Below are 16550 nucleotides of genomic sequence, written 5' to 3'. Positions count from 1 at the left end.
TTGGAAACGATGGTAATGGGTGTTGTATACATATGTGGGCAGGATGCAAACCCTAAAATGGGATTCAAATGTAGCAAAGCATAAGTTCACCTCTTTCCCAGAGCCCTTCCCACTTGGATTGTTTAATAAATTAAGCAAATAGCAATTACATTGGAAGGTTGCTACTTCTGCCATGTTATTATTCATTTGAGTTTAGTCTTAGAAATGAGATACTAGAGGATTTTTGTGTTGTCTGCTTGCCTTGCCTTTATGTACCATTTAATTGCAGAGTGTTATCTAGCCTCTGCTCGTTTCACGTAGGAAAGGTCTACAGGCTTCATGGATAGCTCTGTTCCTCTCCCCTGGCTGATCACTTGTTTTAATGACAGAAATAAACACAGTGAGAAAGGCTCTTAAGCAAATGGTTTCCATCTTTAAATACTTTCCCATATTCCTATCAAGCTCAACGCAGCAAAAGTGAGAAGCCTTTCATAATTGCTGTGGTACAGCTTTTAATAGCCCATTAAAAGGAGGGAAAAAAACCCTAACATTGAAATGGTATTTCTTGGGACTCAGAGGATGAAAGAACAGCGTGGATGAGAGGGGAGATGGAGAGTCAGGTGGAGGCAGCTCAGCTGTTTTTAAAGCCAGCACCATGTTGAGGCACAACATGGATGCAACACCCAGAAAAGCAAGTGCCTTGTAAATGGTCCCCCTGTTGCTTTAAATCCATCCATCTCTCGGGGAATTACCTGCCACTGATTTGAGGTCTGAACAGATAAATAAACTCTCTGTTATTCTTGGCTTAGCAGACTGTTATAAGGCTCATTGCTTCAGGCTGTTGACCAACTTATTGATGACATTTTTGTCCATGCATTAGGGAAAGGTGAATCAATATTGGTTATTAACAATCCTTTTTATTGCTGTGAGCCTCCCGTGCATGGGAGATATAATCACAGGATCAGCTCTGCTGTTCCCAGCTCCGCTATCGATTCTGCACAGGAAACACAACTCCAAACAGCAGAAGCCATCTTCTGCCTCCCTCAAACTGCTTGCCATCTCCTGCTGTGAAATAGCATGGACCATTTTCAGGGGTTCTCTTTGCTTTTCATTGGGAAGAATTCCATCCCTCAGACTAAAAAACTCCAGCCAGGGACATAGCCATAGCTTTGGGAATACTCAGTCATCAGCACCTTCAGATGTCTCTGTGTTCTGCTTGAATTCTGTCTCTTCTAACAAATACTTCTCTCTTGTCTCCTCCAGCTTACACCTTGAATAATCTAGTCATTTCTGCTCAGTGGCAGAGGTTGTATTTTACCTAACTTTAGCATTTAGACCTTGGATATTTTATAGGGAACACGAGAAAAAAAAGGCTTCTAGGCTTTCTGTGGTCAGTGGAGAAGACCTTTCAAGAGGCCTTTAGAATGTAGCTGCCGGAGATAATGAAGATAATTTTCTGCTCTGGAGCACCTGTTTCCCTTGACAACAGAAACAGGCTAAGCAGACAGATGTGCAGAGGTGCTTTTTTTTAATGTGACACTAAAGATTAAACCACTCCTACTTAATGCTGTTCTCTCTTTCTCTCTCTTTCTCTCTCTTTCTCTCTCTTTCTCTCTCTCTCTCTCTCTCTCTCTCTCTTTCTCTCTCTTTCTCTCTCTTTCTCTCTCTTTCTCTCTCTTTCTCTCTCTTTCTCTCTCTTTCTCTCTCTTTCTCTCTCTTTCTCTTTCTCTCTCTTTCTCTCTCTTTCTCTCTCTTTCTCTCTCTTTCTCTCTTTCTCTCTTTCTCTCTTTCTCTCTTTCTCTCTTTCTCTCTTTCTCTCTTTCTCTCTTTCTCTCTTTCTCTCTTTCTCTCTTTCTCTCTTTCTCTCTTTCTCTCTTTCTCTCTTTCTTTCTCTTTCTCTTTCTCTTTCCCTCTCGCCCTCTCGCTCTCGCCCTCTCCCTCTCTCTGCCCCCGCCTCTCTCTCTCCGTCTCTCAGCAGCTGGTTCTGTTGTGTGTCTCTGCGTTAAGCACAGCGCTGTCTCCTCTGCTGCAGTGGCTGAGGGGACACGTATCTTTCACGTGTATCTAACAGATGTCTTTATGATACTACCCAGAAGAAAGCAAAGGAATATGAGCCCCATTTCCCAACTGATACAGTGTGACAGGTCAGCTACCGCCTGAATTGAGGCTCCTCTGTCTAATTTCTGTAGCTTTAGATGGTGACAAATGGGATAAACTTACAGAGGGGCCTGTAGCAGAGACTGGAGCTAGTTTCTACACTATAGCTTCAAATACAACATCATCTCCTCTCTTTTTCTTTCTGCTCTCTGTCTGAGGAAGCCTGCTGGCTCATCATTCTTACTTTAGACAGCCTGCCTTTTTTTCCCTTGCAATGACTGAGCTAAACCAATGCACACAGCAAGAGTGTCTACCTGCATCTGGAATGTTGCCTGAATAGTCCTTCTGTTTTGAGAAGAAAAGTGAATATGAATGACTTCTTTATTTTATTTTGAGGGGTGGAAGAAAAATGCATTTTAAAAAAGACATTGATCCTTCCTGCTTTCTTTTCTGAATGTTTCCTCTCTCTTTATTTCTGGCCCAATTTTTCTTTCTTGTGTCTTCATTTTTTTCCCCCTAGACACCATTTTTCGATGGCTCCGTCATTCTGTTTTTCCTCTGTTTCTCCTTTTGCTACTGCCAAATATGTGCACTGTGTACTTTTTATTGTTGAAACCTGCTTTTCACTCAGAAATCATGGGCTGTAGTAGAATGTTTCTTAGCCTGTAGTATGCAGCCTATTCTAGTCCTGATTTTATTGCCAGCTGACTTGGTGGTCATAAGAGAAACTTTCTGAATTGTAACATTCCTCTCCACTCTGATGGTTTCTCTTCTCTGACCTAACATTACCACAGTGGCACAGTTACCTAGTTGTAGATGGCCAGTATCACATAAAACTTTAGTCACAGGAGAGTACAATTCAGAGTTTATATGACATGAAGCAGGGTCATGAGGAAGATCAGGGAGCTGGAGCTCCTCTCCTTGACGACAGGCTGAGAGAGTTGGGGTTGTTCAGTCTGGAGAAGAGAAAGGCACCAAGGAGACCTTATTGTGGCCTTCCAGTATCTGAAGTGGGACTATGAGAATGATGGGGAGGGACTTTTTAGGGAGGTGTTTAGTGATAGCACTAGGGGGAATGGATCCAAGCTACAGGAGGGGAGATTCAGATTAGATTTAGGAAGAAGTTCTTCACCATGAGGGTGGGGAAAGACTGGAACAGGTCACCCAGGAAGCCTCATCCCTGGACCTTTTTAAGGCCAGGCTGGCTGTGGCTCTGGGAAGTCTGATCTAGTGTGAGATGCCCATGCCTATGGCAGGGGAATTGGAACTGGATGATCCTTGAGGTTCCATCCAGCCCTGACAATTCTGTGATTCTATGAACTATGGTCTGGAGACTCTTGAGCTCTGTGGTAAAGGGTTGGACTTGATGATCTGTGAGGTCTCTTCCAACCCTGATGATACTGTCATACTGTGTGATACTGTGAAAAGGGCTGTGTTCCAGGCCTCTCACCAGCTTCATTGCCCTTCTCTGGACGTGTTCCAGTATATCAACATCTCTCTTGAGTTGAGGAGCCCAGAACTGGACTCAGGACTCAAGATGTAGTCTGACTGGTGTTGAGTACAGGGGCAGAATAACCTCCCTTGTCCTGCTGGCCACAATGTTCCTAATCCAGGCCAGGATACAGTCCTGGCTCCCAACTGACTGGCAAATTTTTTTCTACTGTGCCAGTTGGAGAGAGGGAAAAACCTCATTTTCCACTTCATTTCTTAGCATTCAGCCTTAGATGCCAACAGAGGACTTCCAAGATCCCCTAAAAGATTTGAAATGTGTCAGCTCCAGAGACTGTCAGCAAGCCCTACAATCCCCTAAGACACTGCTAAAAACCCCTCCTGAGTGTCTATTTTCTCCTAGTGGTGGTGGCAGGCTGCTGATTTCTTCAGAGCAGTTCCTTTGGTCAGTAAGGCAATTATCATAGCCTCCCCTGCCAGGGGTGACAAATGTGTCAACAGGGTGGTTCACTGACATTCTGCTGTGAAGATGGAAGGCATCTGCCTGTAGCAGCACAGTGGTGGCAAGGTCAGCGAAGCCGAGGGGAGGAAGAAAAGAGCTTGAGAGGCTTTTGCTCTCAGTGGGGGAAATTAAAGGTGGCTTGTGTTATAAAATATTAAATAGTGATTTAATCAGCAGTGAGATATGTAAGTGAGCTTAATTAGAAATACATATTATTCTTTGACTTTAAAGCACAAAATGAAAAATTAAAGCAATCTTGGAGGATATGTAATCAGCGAGGAATAATACGTTGGAAAATGAGCCTGATGTTGTAATTGGTGTATGCAATTAAAATTAATTAATTTTAGTTAGCATACACGCATGCAAATATGAAATCAACGAATTTTCAGATATTAAACTCATAATTATAGTGCCACTACTGCCAGAGCTAGTGACAGAGGAATTGACTTTTCGCTGGGAAATGCTTGTTCGTCAGCTTTGAGGTCTGTTCTCACCTGCTGTCGTGTCAAAGTGGAGTCTAACAATTAAAACTGTCTGATCAGCTCTGATTAAAAAAATAATCATAGAATCAACCAGGTTGGAAGAGACCTCCAAGATCATCCAGTCCAACCTAGCACCCAGCCCGAGCCAATCAACCAGACCATGGCACTAAGTGCCTCAGCCAGGCTTTGCTTCAACACCTCCAGGGATGGCAGCTCCACCACCTCCCTGGGCAGCCCATTCCAATGCCAATCACTCTCTCTGAGAAGAACTTCCTATTAATATCCATCCTAGGCCTCCCCCAGCAAAACTTGAGACTGTGTCCCCTTGTTCTGTTGCTGGGTGCCTGGCAGAAGAGACCAACCCCACCTGGCTACAGCCTCCCTTCAGGTAGCTGTAGAGAGCAGTGAGGTCTGCCCTGAGCTTCCTCTTCTGCAGGCTGCACACCCCCAGCTCCCTCAGCCTCTCCTCACAGGGCTGTGCTCCAGGCCTCTCACTAGCTTTTTTGCCCTTCTCTGTACACGTTCCAGTATCTCAGCATCTCTCTTGACTTGAGGAGCCCAGAACTGGACACAGCACTCAAGGTGTGGCCTGATCAGTGCTGAGTCCAGGGGCAGAAGAACCTCCCTCGTCCTGCTGGCCACACTGCTCCTGATCCAGGCCAGGATGCCATTGGCTCTCTTGGCTACCTTGGCACACTGCTGCCTCATCTTCAGCTACTATCTACTAGCATCTCCAGGTCCCTTTTCTTCCTGGCTGTTCTCCAGCCACTCTGTCCCCAGCCTGTAGCACTGCTTGGGGTTAGAACCCACCTCATTTTGACTTGCACTTCCTGGCTTCTCAGCTGTATCTGTCATGCTTACCTGTGGGATAACTGCCAGACACTTTCCCCTTTCCAATAAATTCCCAGCTGCACACTCACTGGTTAACATAGCAGTTGATGTGCCTCTCCTGTCCCAGATACCTCTCCCCATCTCTTTGCTGAAGGCTTGCAGAAGTGTGCTGTTAGCCAACTCATTAAATCATCCAGCTCTCTGAAAACAAATCTTTCCCTCTGTGTAGCTTATTTCATTCTTTAATAGCTCTTCACCAAACAAAACAATTATTTTTTTTTCCTACTTCACCTACAAATAAAACCCACAAAGCCAGCAACAAAACTGCTTCAGTGTAAAGAAATCACACAGAGCTCTGGTCAAATTTTGCTTCTAGTCTTTACAGAGCTTTTGCTTTGGTGCCTGATGCATTGTTACAAAAGCTCCTGCCTGGCTGAAAGTCATCCAAGGTAACAGAGGAGCAATTTTAACACAGAATGATTGTACTGGTTCTGAAATGAACAAAAAGTCTAAACCAACAGGAGTGTGGTAAGTCTAAAACTACAGCTACTATTAAACATTAGCTAGGTACATTATACTCTAATATTTTTGAATCCACTTTGGCCTGGCCATCAGCTCCTCAACAATTCCCTTTAGATGATGCAGAATCATAGAATCATCCAGTCCAACCTAGCACCCAGCCTTATCCAGTTACCTAGACTATGGCACTAAATGCCTCATCCAGGCTTTTCTTGAACACCTGCAGGGATGGTGACTCCACCACCTCCCTGGGCAGCCCATTCCAATGGCAAATCACTCTCTGTGAAGAACTTCCTCCTAAAATCCAGCCCATACTTCTCCTGGCACAACTTGAGACTGTGTCCCCTTGCAAGAAGACCTCTATTGGCTCAAACTACCATTGAAAAAAATAACAATAAAAGAAAGGCTTCACAACAGCTTCAAAGTAAGCTTCTCTGCTCCCCATGGTATAAACACACATGGAAAGGAGAATTCAAGGTTGGTGTCCAAGAGAAATGTAAAGGAAGAGGTCACAGAGAGAGTGATTGGCATTGGAATGGGCTGCCCAGGCAGGCGGTGGAATCGCCATCGCTGGAGGTGTTCAAGAGAAGACTGGATGAAGCGCTTAGTGCCATGGTCTAATTGATTGGCTTGGGCTGGGTGCTAAGTTGGACTGGATGAGCTTGGAGGTCTCTTCCAACCTGGTTGATTCTATGAAAGATGCAGGGATGAGTGAAAAGGGAGGCAGTTCCCCTGTTTCCACCCCTGCACACTGGACTCTGCTGTACCTGTGCTTTTCACTGACTGCAGCATTCTCTCCTGTTCTGGCAGCAATCTATTCACTGAAAATGCATTTCCTTCCCTAAGCTTCCAGCTTTTTAAAAGAGGCATTTCTAATACAGGGCATCTGTGAAGGCTGTGGCAATATCAGAAAGACAATTAGGTGGATGCCACTGCTCAGCACCTGTCAGTTCAGTGAGAGCTGAAGAGGCTTTTGCTCCTGCTGCCTCTGCCTGCTTTGGGTACCTCAGGCTTTTTGTTTTGCTATCCCTTTCCCTCTCTTTTGCAATGTAACCTGTTTGTGTGTGCGCTGCATGTGGAATGGTAATTAATGTATTGAAAGGCTGGTAATGAGGGTGATGTAGGCAGTCTGTGCAGAAAGATCAGGTTTGTGTAGAAATGGAACCTGAGCAGCCGTAGACAATCAGCAGGAAAATGTCTGATTTGTCGAAGCGTTGCCGCTTTTATCCGCCGCACGCAATGGCAACAGGAATCAAAGCAGCTAACTTTCCATCATCTCGGGACAAAGGTGCCTGTTTGATTCAGCTTCAAGGGCTGCATGCACAATCAGACCCCTGGAGGTACTGAAAGGCAGGAACCAGAGAGATGCTTCAACAAAGTTCATAGGGAGGAAGCTGCCTGCATGGAAGGAAAGAGAATGAGAAGGGAAATGTGAAATGGGATGGGACATGAATATGCTCAGAGGTCACAGAAAGGTCTAAAGGGGGAAGAAGATATTCAGAAAGACACTTAGAATGGAAATATGGTTGCTATTAAAACAAAACAGAGTCATTACTTAGGTTTAATGAAGCTGAATTTAATCAAGAAGTAATTGAACAAACTGTTTGATGATTACACATTGTAATGTAACAACATAGCGCAGTGGAGCTTTGCTTTGCAAAACGGTGTGGAGTTTGTCCCTGCCTCCACTCAGGGAAGTGCAGCAAGCAACCTGAACAGCTCTTTTTGGTGTCACAAAAGATCAGGTCTCCAGGGCCCTTCTATTATGCAAGTACAGACCTCTGGGGCTGGCATGTGGGAGAGGAGTGCCTTAGGGTGCTGTCTGGCAGTCTGCTAGAAGTGAGATGAGCCAAACAGGGAACGGTTGGATGATTAAATCTCCTGTACTTGCTGGGATACAGCTTTCTGTAAGGATCATCTGCATGTTTGCTCTGAGATCTGTGCTTCAGCCATCCCAACCACATGTTGAATCTGTGACAGCCTTCCCAGGTATTCATCCCAGATTCTGGGTAGAGAATTGTGTCTCTGTGCATACGTTTGCACTGCATAATCTTTGTTGGTCACAGTGATGCAGAGAAGCAGGCATCTAACAGCAGGCTGCGTGGCACCCCAGCCACCCTGCTGTCACCTCTTGCACTGGATCATTGACCTGGGTTCATGCTTGAAAAGCAGAGTAAAGTAAAAGGAAGAACAGAACTAGAGTCTTCTGGGGTCAAAAGTCTGAGCCTGGAGACTCAGACTGCTTTGTTTCCTGATAGCAATTACACAGCTTACTGTAGTTATGCTTCCTTAGCTTGTGCTGATATAAGACATTGGGAAAACACCCATTTTACCTCCTGCAAGGTTTCAGGAGGGTTGGCAAATGCTATTTATCAAGGGTTGGAACTGGACTGTCCACTAGATGAGTGACAGACACTCTGTATTAATTCTTTTCTCTTCCCAAAGTGGGAAAGAAAGGGAATAAGGCAAAGAGACTTAAGGGTTGGAATCGGAATCTGAATCTGCTTTAATGACAATAAAAATAGTAAATATATACAGATCCATGCAAATCAATATCAAATGACTCCGGGAAATGCTGAAAAGTAAAATGACTGAGCAGAGTTAGTTCTGTTCTAGCTCAGACCAGCACAGGAGTGCAAAGAGAGTGGTTTAAGGGGGTGCAACAATTCAGCCATGCCAACACTGTAGATCTGCTGCTCTGACTGACTCTCAGTCCAGTGCTCCGTGCCTGCTGTGGGCAGCACTGTCTGCTGTCACACTCCCTTTGGGTTTGCCTTTTGCCAGAGGCAAACAGAGTATCTGTGGAGGTGTGTGCTTGCACCACGACAGAATTGTTCCATCACAGAATGCTAGGGGTTGGAAGGGACCTCGCAAGATCATCTAGTCCTTGCTGCCAGAGCAGGATCACCTAGAGCAGGTCACACAGGAATGTCTTCAGAGAGTGAGGGAGACTCCACAGCCTCTCTGGGCAGCCTGTTCAGGCCTCTGTCACCCTCACAGTGAAAAAGTTTTTCCTTATGTTCACATGGAACCTCCTCTGCTCCAGTTTACACCCATTGCCCTTAGTCCTACCAATGGACATCACCAAGCAGAGCCTGGTTCTGTCCTCCTGACACTGCCCTCATATCTTTACAAACATGAGTGAGGTCACCCCTCAGGCTCCTCTCCTCCGAGCTAAGGTAGCCTCAGCTCTCTCAGCTGTTCCTCCTAAGGCAGGCATTCCACACTCATCATCATCTTTGTGGCTCTGCACTGGACTCTTTCAAGCGGTTCCCTGGGGTCCTTCTTGAACTAAAGAGACCAGAACTGAACACAGTATTCCAGATGTGGCCTGACCAGGGCAGAGTAGAAGGACAAGAGAACCTGTCTTTACTAACCATACTCCTAATACACCCATTTTGCTGTCTTGGCCACAAAGGCACATTTCTGGCTCATGGTCACTCTGTTGCCCACCAGGACTCCTGTGCTAGTTTGAGCCTAGCTAGGATAATTTAGTGAGAGGAATTAGATGCTAGGCTGTGAAAAGGAAACAATGATGATGTCTGCTTCACTCATAGGCTTGCTGAGATGTATAAAAACAAGAACACAAACATAGATAACAGAGTTGCTCTCTGGCTTTGGCTGCCTCCCTTCTCTCCCTAACCTGCTGTCTGTGTGACTAATCCTGTCTGCTTCTTAACCCTCCTGGCCAATTCTCCAAACTCACCTTGAGTGTAAGGCAAAGTCTGAGATAAGGTAGAGGGGTGGACGGGAGGTGAAAGGGTGGTTGGGAGCCCCTCCTAGGGACTCTGGTTTCTGGGAGGGCTGCTGTGTTTCTGTATTACTTTTCAATTTGTTTATTTCTGTCTATAGCTGTATAGATTGTAAATACCTGCTTGTATATTGTGCTAAGCTGTAAATACAAAGCTCCATTCTAATGTCCAGCTTGGCCGAGTCTAGTCTGGGTGGTTTTCTTAAGTGTGTGTTGGGGTCAGGGAACACCCAAACTGTCACAACTGCCAGATCCTTTTCTCCAGTGCTGCTTTCCAAGAGTTCAACCCCAACATAGAATCATAGAATCAACCAGGTTGGAATATCATCCAGTCCGACCTTATCAAAAGTCCCTCTACAGCCTTCCTGTAGGATCCTTTCAGGTATTGGAATGCATCATAGAATCAAACAGGCTGGAAGAGACCTCCAAGCTCATCCAATACAACCTATCACCCAACCCTATCCAATCAACTAGACCACTAAGTGCCTTTTCTTGAACATCTCTAGTGGAAATAGCTCTTCCTGATGCAATCAGAGGTAGATACTAGTGAGGCTCCACAGTGCGTAGTGGCCATGAACTTTGGCTGAATTGAAGAGGAGAGAAAAGTCTCATTTACTGCCTCTGTGTTCGGACAACAAGTGTAAAGAACTCAGTGCTTTTGTTACCTGTGTGGCTCTACAGTGCTCATAACTTTGTGAAGTTTCACCTTCACACAGCAGAAGCTGAGCACAGCTAAGTGATGGGGTTTGTTTCCTTGTATTCTGCGGGACACCCAAAGGATTGGCCTCCACTGCTTTAGGATGCAGATGTATTACTGTCATCAGGTTTTACTATCAGAAGTCTGAGGGCAGAGTTTATGGCAGGCCATTATTCCAGTTTTATGCCCTGGTAACTTTTATGTAGTTCTTTAGGAAGGAATGCTTTTAAAGTCACCTCATTTTGCCCCCTTTTCCGTCAACAAATGTTGTCGGTAGCTGCAGTAAAAACAAGTTCTGATGTGTGAAAATAACATGCTCTGTTTGCTTTTCAACATAGAGAGATTAAAGGCAGTAGTGTGAGAATTATTAATTTTGCTCTTTTAAGTGATCCTGCACTTTTTTCATCTGTCTTCACTCCTCATTTTGCTGCAAAAGATGCCTGCTTTTTAACTTGTGTTCATCTGATAGCTCTATATTATTCCAACCGTAGAATCGTAGAGTTGTCTGGGCTGGAAGGGACTACAAGGATCATCTAATTCCAACTCCCCTGAAATGATCAAGGATACTTCACACTAGATTTGGTTACTCTGAGCCACATCCAGCCTGGCCTTAAAAACCTCCAGGGATGGAGCTTCCACCACCTCCCTGGGCAACCTGTTTCAGTCTCTCACCACCCTCATGGTGAAGAACTTCTTTCTAACGTCTAGTCTAAAGCTTCTCTAGCTTGGATCCATTCCCCCCAGTCCTGTCACTGCCTGACACCCTAAAAAAGTCCCTCTTCATCTTATAGTCCCCCTTCAGATACTGGAAGGCCACAATAAGGCCTTCTCAGTGCTTTCTCCTCTCCAGACAGAAAAATTCCAACTCTCTCAGCCTGTCCTCAAGGAGAGGAGCTCCAGCTCTCTATTCACACTCATGGCCCTTCTCTGAACGCATCCACATCCTTCTTGTAACAGGGGTTTCAGAAGTGGACACAGTACTCCAGGTGAGGTCTCATGATAGCAGTGTAGAGGGGGGACAATCGCCTCCCTCAACCTGGCTTCTCTTGGTGCAGCCCAGGATGCAGTCAGCTTTCTGGGCTGCAAGTACACACTGGCAGCTGATACTGAGCTTCTCATCCACCAGCACCTCCAAGTCCCTTTCCTCAGGGCTGCTGTCAAGCCAGTCACTGCCCCACCTAGGTCACACTAATCACACTGTGTAGTTGCTTCTCAGAACTCCAAAGAGTTGTAATGCTGCTTTCCAAATGTATATGCTGCAGGAAAAATAGGTTTCATTAAGTACTCCTGAATTTCCATTTTGACCTCAGGTTATTGTGGACAACAATTGGTGGCCACAGATGCTGAAGCTTCAGGTTCCTGCCAATCATGAGTTATTAAAAAATTGGTGAGGTTAAGCTGTTTAATTTAAAACTGAATGGATCATTTAATCAGGTGTCCCCAGGAGCAAAAAGAAAATGCTGAATGACTGGTGAGAAAAATCCCAACAGTCTGCAGCCTGTGTTAGCTTATATCCCTGGTGCTGAAATGCCTAAGCATAGAATCAGCCAAGTTTGAAGAGACCTCTAACATCATCTAGTCCAACCTAGCACCCAGCCCTAGACAATCAACTGGACCATGGCACTAAGTGCCCCAGCCAGGCTTTGCTTCAACACCTCCAGGGACGGCAACTCCACCACCTCCCTGGGCAGCCCATTCCAATGCCAATCACTCTCTCTGCCAACAACTTCCTCCTAACATCCAGCCTAGACCTCCCCTGCCACAACTTGAGACTGTGTCCCCTTGTTCTGGTGCTGTTTGCCTAGGAGAAGAAACCAACCCCCACCTGGCTACAGCCTCCCTTCAGGTAGCTGTAGAGAGCAATGAGCTCTGCCCTGAGCTTCCTCTGCTGCAGGCTGCACACCCTCAGCTCCCTCAGCCTCTCCTCACAGGGCTGTGCTCCAGGCCCCTCCCCAGCTTTGGCGCCCTCCTGTGGACACCTTCCAGCACCTCAACATCTCTCTTGAATGGAGGAGCCCAGAACTGGACACAGCACTCAAGGGGTGGCCTGAGCAGTGCTGAGCACAGGGGCAGAAGAACCTCCCTTGTCCTGCTGCCCACTCTGCTCCTGGTCCAGGCCAGGATGCCATTGGCTCTCTTGGCCACCTTGGCACCCTTCTGGCTCATCTTCAGCTCCTATCTACCAGCACCCCCAGGTCCCTTTCTGCCTGGCTGCTCTCAGCCACTCTGTCCCCAGCCTGTAGTGCTGCTTGGGGTTGTCATGGCCAAAGTGTAGATCCCTGCACTTGGCCTTGTTAAATCCTAAAAGTGGTGAGAGGTGAAGAGGGAGCTGGAGATAAAGGAGCATGGGTGGAAAGCATATTGTAAAAGAGAGTTCTGAGGATTATCAGGGAATTGCATTCTTATTATGGACTGCATCTCATAGGTTGAACTGGATGATCTTGGAGGTCTGTTCCAACCTGGTTGATGCTGTGGTTCTATGGAGTGGTTTTGTGGCTGGTTGAATAGTCTTGTGTCACCTCTGTTCTGCTAATGCCACCATTGAGGACAGGATTAATGGTTTCTTGTGAGGTCTGCACACCTGATTTGGACCACTTTCCAGTCTGTGCTGTGCTGCTAGGAGCTATGTATGCAGCTTCCTCAGGCCAGGACTGATATGGGGAAGGTAAAAATAATTGGTGCTTGAAGGGATGTTCCAGCAGCTATGGATGTCCAGGCATCATAGGCCTTTTTTTATTGGAGTACACCTTCAAATCAAATAGGCTTTGGAGCTGAGCTGGTGCTGACATTGTACTTAGGGCAGCACCTCAGTATGCTGCTGAGTATCTCTGCAGGCAGGTAGCTGGAGAAACTCAATGAACACCTGGAAGCATTTCAGCTGGCACAGTGCATCTTAAATCAAAGCTGTAGCCAGGGCATTTCCAACCAGTTAAAACAGGTGCATGCACCAGATCCTCAGCTGGGTGTCTATGGGCTGACCTCCCCTAATTTAACTTCACTGAAGTCCTTGAGGCTGAAACTCTAAAATGAGAACCTCACACTTCACATTCAAGGGTCTTAGAAGCCTTGGATTGATTTAACATGCACAAAACAAAATGAATAAATCCCTGGAGAACCAATCAAGGTGTACAAAGGACCTGTGCACCTGGGATGGTTATTTGAAAGCTCTCATTATCAAACCCAAAGGTGTTAACAAAACCCTTTTGCCACTTGCTCATCATTTTACCAGACTCCAGCAATTTGGGACAAAAAAACTTCAAGTAAGGTGTCTGTCTCCAGCTGAGAGTTTGATAATTTTGCTGGAGCTTTGTTTTTGCTTTATGTTATTTTGAAGACTTATATACCTTTTGTTTTTCCTTCTCCTGCTTTAGCATTTCTGTTTCTGCTTAAAACTGGTTTTGGATTTTTTGTGGTGGTGGTGTTTTGGGTTTTTTTTTTGGTTGTTTGGTTTTGTGCAGAGAGAATGGAAAGCCTTTAATTATCACTTGAAGGTTAAATGGGCTGTTCTTTGGGGTATTCATCTTGGGACAACCGGTGCCCAAATGACAAAAGAAAAACAAGCTCCTTCCAAGACATCAACCTGGCAAAATAGCAGTCTTTGACCGGGCTGAGGCTTTGGTCTGATTTCCCTGCTACCTTGAAACAAAGGGAGAAGCCTCTAACTGCAATGCAGATTCCTTCTGCTGTGTTAGACCCACCTCAAAGATCACATGCAACTCCGCTCCTGCCCCTGTGCCTGTTTATCACAGTGGATCTGATCACTGCCAGCACTTGAGGTCTTTAATCTGATAAAGCTGACAGGAGATGCTTATGCATACCATTAGGAAGGCAATATTCCATATGCTCTCTAATTGGTTTGAATTTATCCTATTATTTCAACATTTAAATGTTGCTGAATGTAATTTAGACGTGTCAGGCTCATAAAGTCTAGGCTCTGGTGGGAGTTCATTATTGAAAAAAGATACATCCACCAAGGGCTTTGCTGGCTCCAGGCCCAAGCCCTCAGCATTTCCTGTGCCCCAAATGCGTCTTTTGTCTGCTAGATACACTCCTGCATCCATGAGGAGAGGCTGAGGGAGCTGGGGGTGTGCAGCCTGGGAAAGAGGAGGCTCAGGGCAGAGCTCATTGCTGTCTGCAACTACTTGAAGGGAGGTTGTAGCCAGATGGGGTTGGTCTCTTCTGCCAGGCAAGCAGCAACAGAAGAAGGGGACACAGTCTCAAGTCGTGCCAGGGGAGGTCTAGGCTGGATGTTAGGAGGAAGTTGTTGTCAGAGAGAGTGATTGGCATTGGAATGGGCTGCCCAGGGAGGTGGTGGAGTTGCCGTCCCTGGAGGTGTTGAAGCAAAGCCTGGCTGAGGCACTTAGTGCCATGGTCTGAGTTGATTGGCTAGGGCTGGGTGCTAGGTTGGGCTGGATGATGTTAGAAGTCTCTTCCAACCTGGTTGATTCTACTATTCTATGATATTTTTATCAGAGAACACCATCACCATTTGAACACTGTATTTCTGAAGGTTCTTCTTCCTTGCAGTTCACTTGGATTTTTAAAGTGAGGGGTTTTCTTACTGTTATTTTTCCTTCAGAGAGCTGGATGCATTGGGTCACATGCAGACCATCACTGTGAGGAGGAGATGCTGGAACCACTCATACTTTCTTCTCCCTGGATAGCATTTCATCATTTCATCTGTGAGTACCAAAATGGAACATGAACTTGCAACTAGCTAGTCCTGGTACATGAGAAGTGAGTAGTAATAAAGATTGATTTGTAAACAGTTACATGCAGCAGGATTTCAGGATGTATTTTCCTGTAGGATATGCCAACTACTGAAGAATGAAAGGAGCTCCACTCTGATGAGACCCCACCCTGAGTATTGCATCCAGTTCTAGAGCCTCTGTTACAAGAAAGATATGGACATACTGGAATGTGTCCAGAAAAGGACCACAAGGGTGATCAGAGGGCTGGAGCTCCTCTGCTATGAGGACAGGCTGAGAGAGTGGGGGCTGTTCAGTCTGGAGAAAAGAGGGCTCCAAAGAGACCTTACTGTGGCCTTCCAGTATCTGAAGAAGGCCTACAGGAAAGCTGGGAAGGGACTTTTTAAGAGTGTCAGGTAGTGATAGGATTAGGGGGAATGGAGCAAAACTGGAAGTGGGTAGATTCAGATTGGATGTTAGGAAGAAGTTTCTCACCATGAAGGTGGAGACACTGGCACAGGTTGCCCAGGTTGGTGGTTGAGGCCCCATCCCTGGAGTTTTTTAAGCCCAAGGCTGGATGTGGCTCTGAGCAGCCTGATGTAGTGTGAGGTGTCCCTGCCCATGGCCTCATGGCAGGGGGGTTGGAACTAGATGACCCTTGTGGCCCCTTCTACCCCTGGCAATTCTATGATTCTTCTTTGTCCACAGGCCGTGTTGTGGGCTGCAGTTAAGTGTGAGCAGAATTCTACACAAACAAATGGCTTCTCTGCTTCTCCAGGCTCAATAAGGAATTTACAAGTCACTAAGATAATTAATGACTTTAAGGGGGAGGAAGGGGCATTTGGATTTGCAAGGAACCACAACTTATTTTCCTGTTTAAATTAATCACTAGTGTTGTTTAAATGTCTCAGTGACACTGGGGAAAAAAAGACAAATTTATTTGTCTTTGGAATTTTAATAGCAATTACAGTTCTCCATGATAAACATAGCCAAAATACAATCTCTTTGTCAATCAAACTGACTAATGAGATCAGCAAAAGAGTGGTTGGCCAGAGAACCAGGCTCACTTGACTGGCAGGTGCCCATAAAGTCTTTTGAGGATACAGGCAGCACAAAGGAAAGTTTAAATCTTTCCTAATTCTGTAGGGCAAGGATTGTAAGAAATTGGGAGTTTTATTCATAGCAGGATGATGTGAGTGAAGCTCATCTTAAACAGTGAAAGGTGAGGGAGCTTTTCCCAGGGGCCTCCAAGCAGTTTTAACCTCTTACATATTCCAAGGATATATTTTTGCACACCTAATCCAAATGCACCCATGGCAGAAGGGACAACAACCTGAAGAGTGTGCACTTTCCAACCAGCTTTTACCTGTGAGATTCAATGGCACTGAGATTTTTAGGAGTATGAGTACAAAGGTGGAATACTAAGAACCTCTCAATCTTCTGGGGTGTGCTGGCATTCCCAAAGTGACTCTGTGTGTGGCTAAATGCTTTTCCTGCATGCCACAAACTGTGATATTCTCCTGTTTCTGCAGAGCTGTTGGGCAGGGCTGTATAT

The 16550-nt window shown here is 45.7% G+C and overlaps 1 long non-coding RNA gene across 1 annotated transcript in view; it reads left to right on the top strand.

Moving 5' to 3' along the window:
* LOC135189509 (uncharacterized) overlaps positions 1-15995 on the top strand; it is an 84547-nt gene extending 68552 nt beyond the window's left edge. Inside the window, exons 2-3 of the long non-coding RNA XR_010308119.1 lie at positions 14887-14989; positions 15704-15995. This is a non-coding gene — a long non-coding RNA (uncharacterized LOC135189509). The remainder of the gene's footprint in view (positions 1-14886; positions 14990-15703) is intronic.
* Positions 15996-16550: the final 555 nt, after the last annotated feature.

This window comes from Pogoniulus pusillus, chromosome 32, assembly GCF_015220805.1.
Source record: "Pogoniulus pusillus isolate bPogPus1 chromosome 32, bPogPus1.pri, whole genome shotgun sequence".
Lineage (NCBI taxonomy): Eukaryota > Metazoa > Chordata > Aves > Piciformes > Lybiidae > Pogoniulus > Pogoniulus pusillus.
This window is presented reverse-complemented; position numbering and strand designations above follow the sequence as displayed.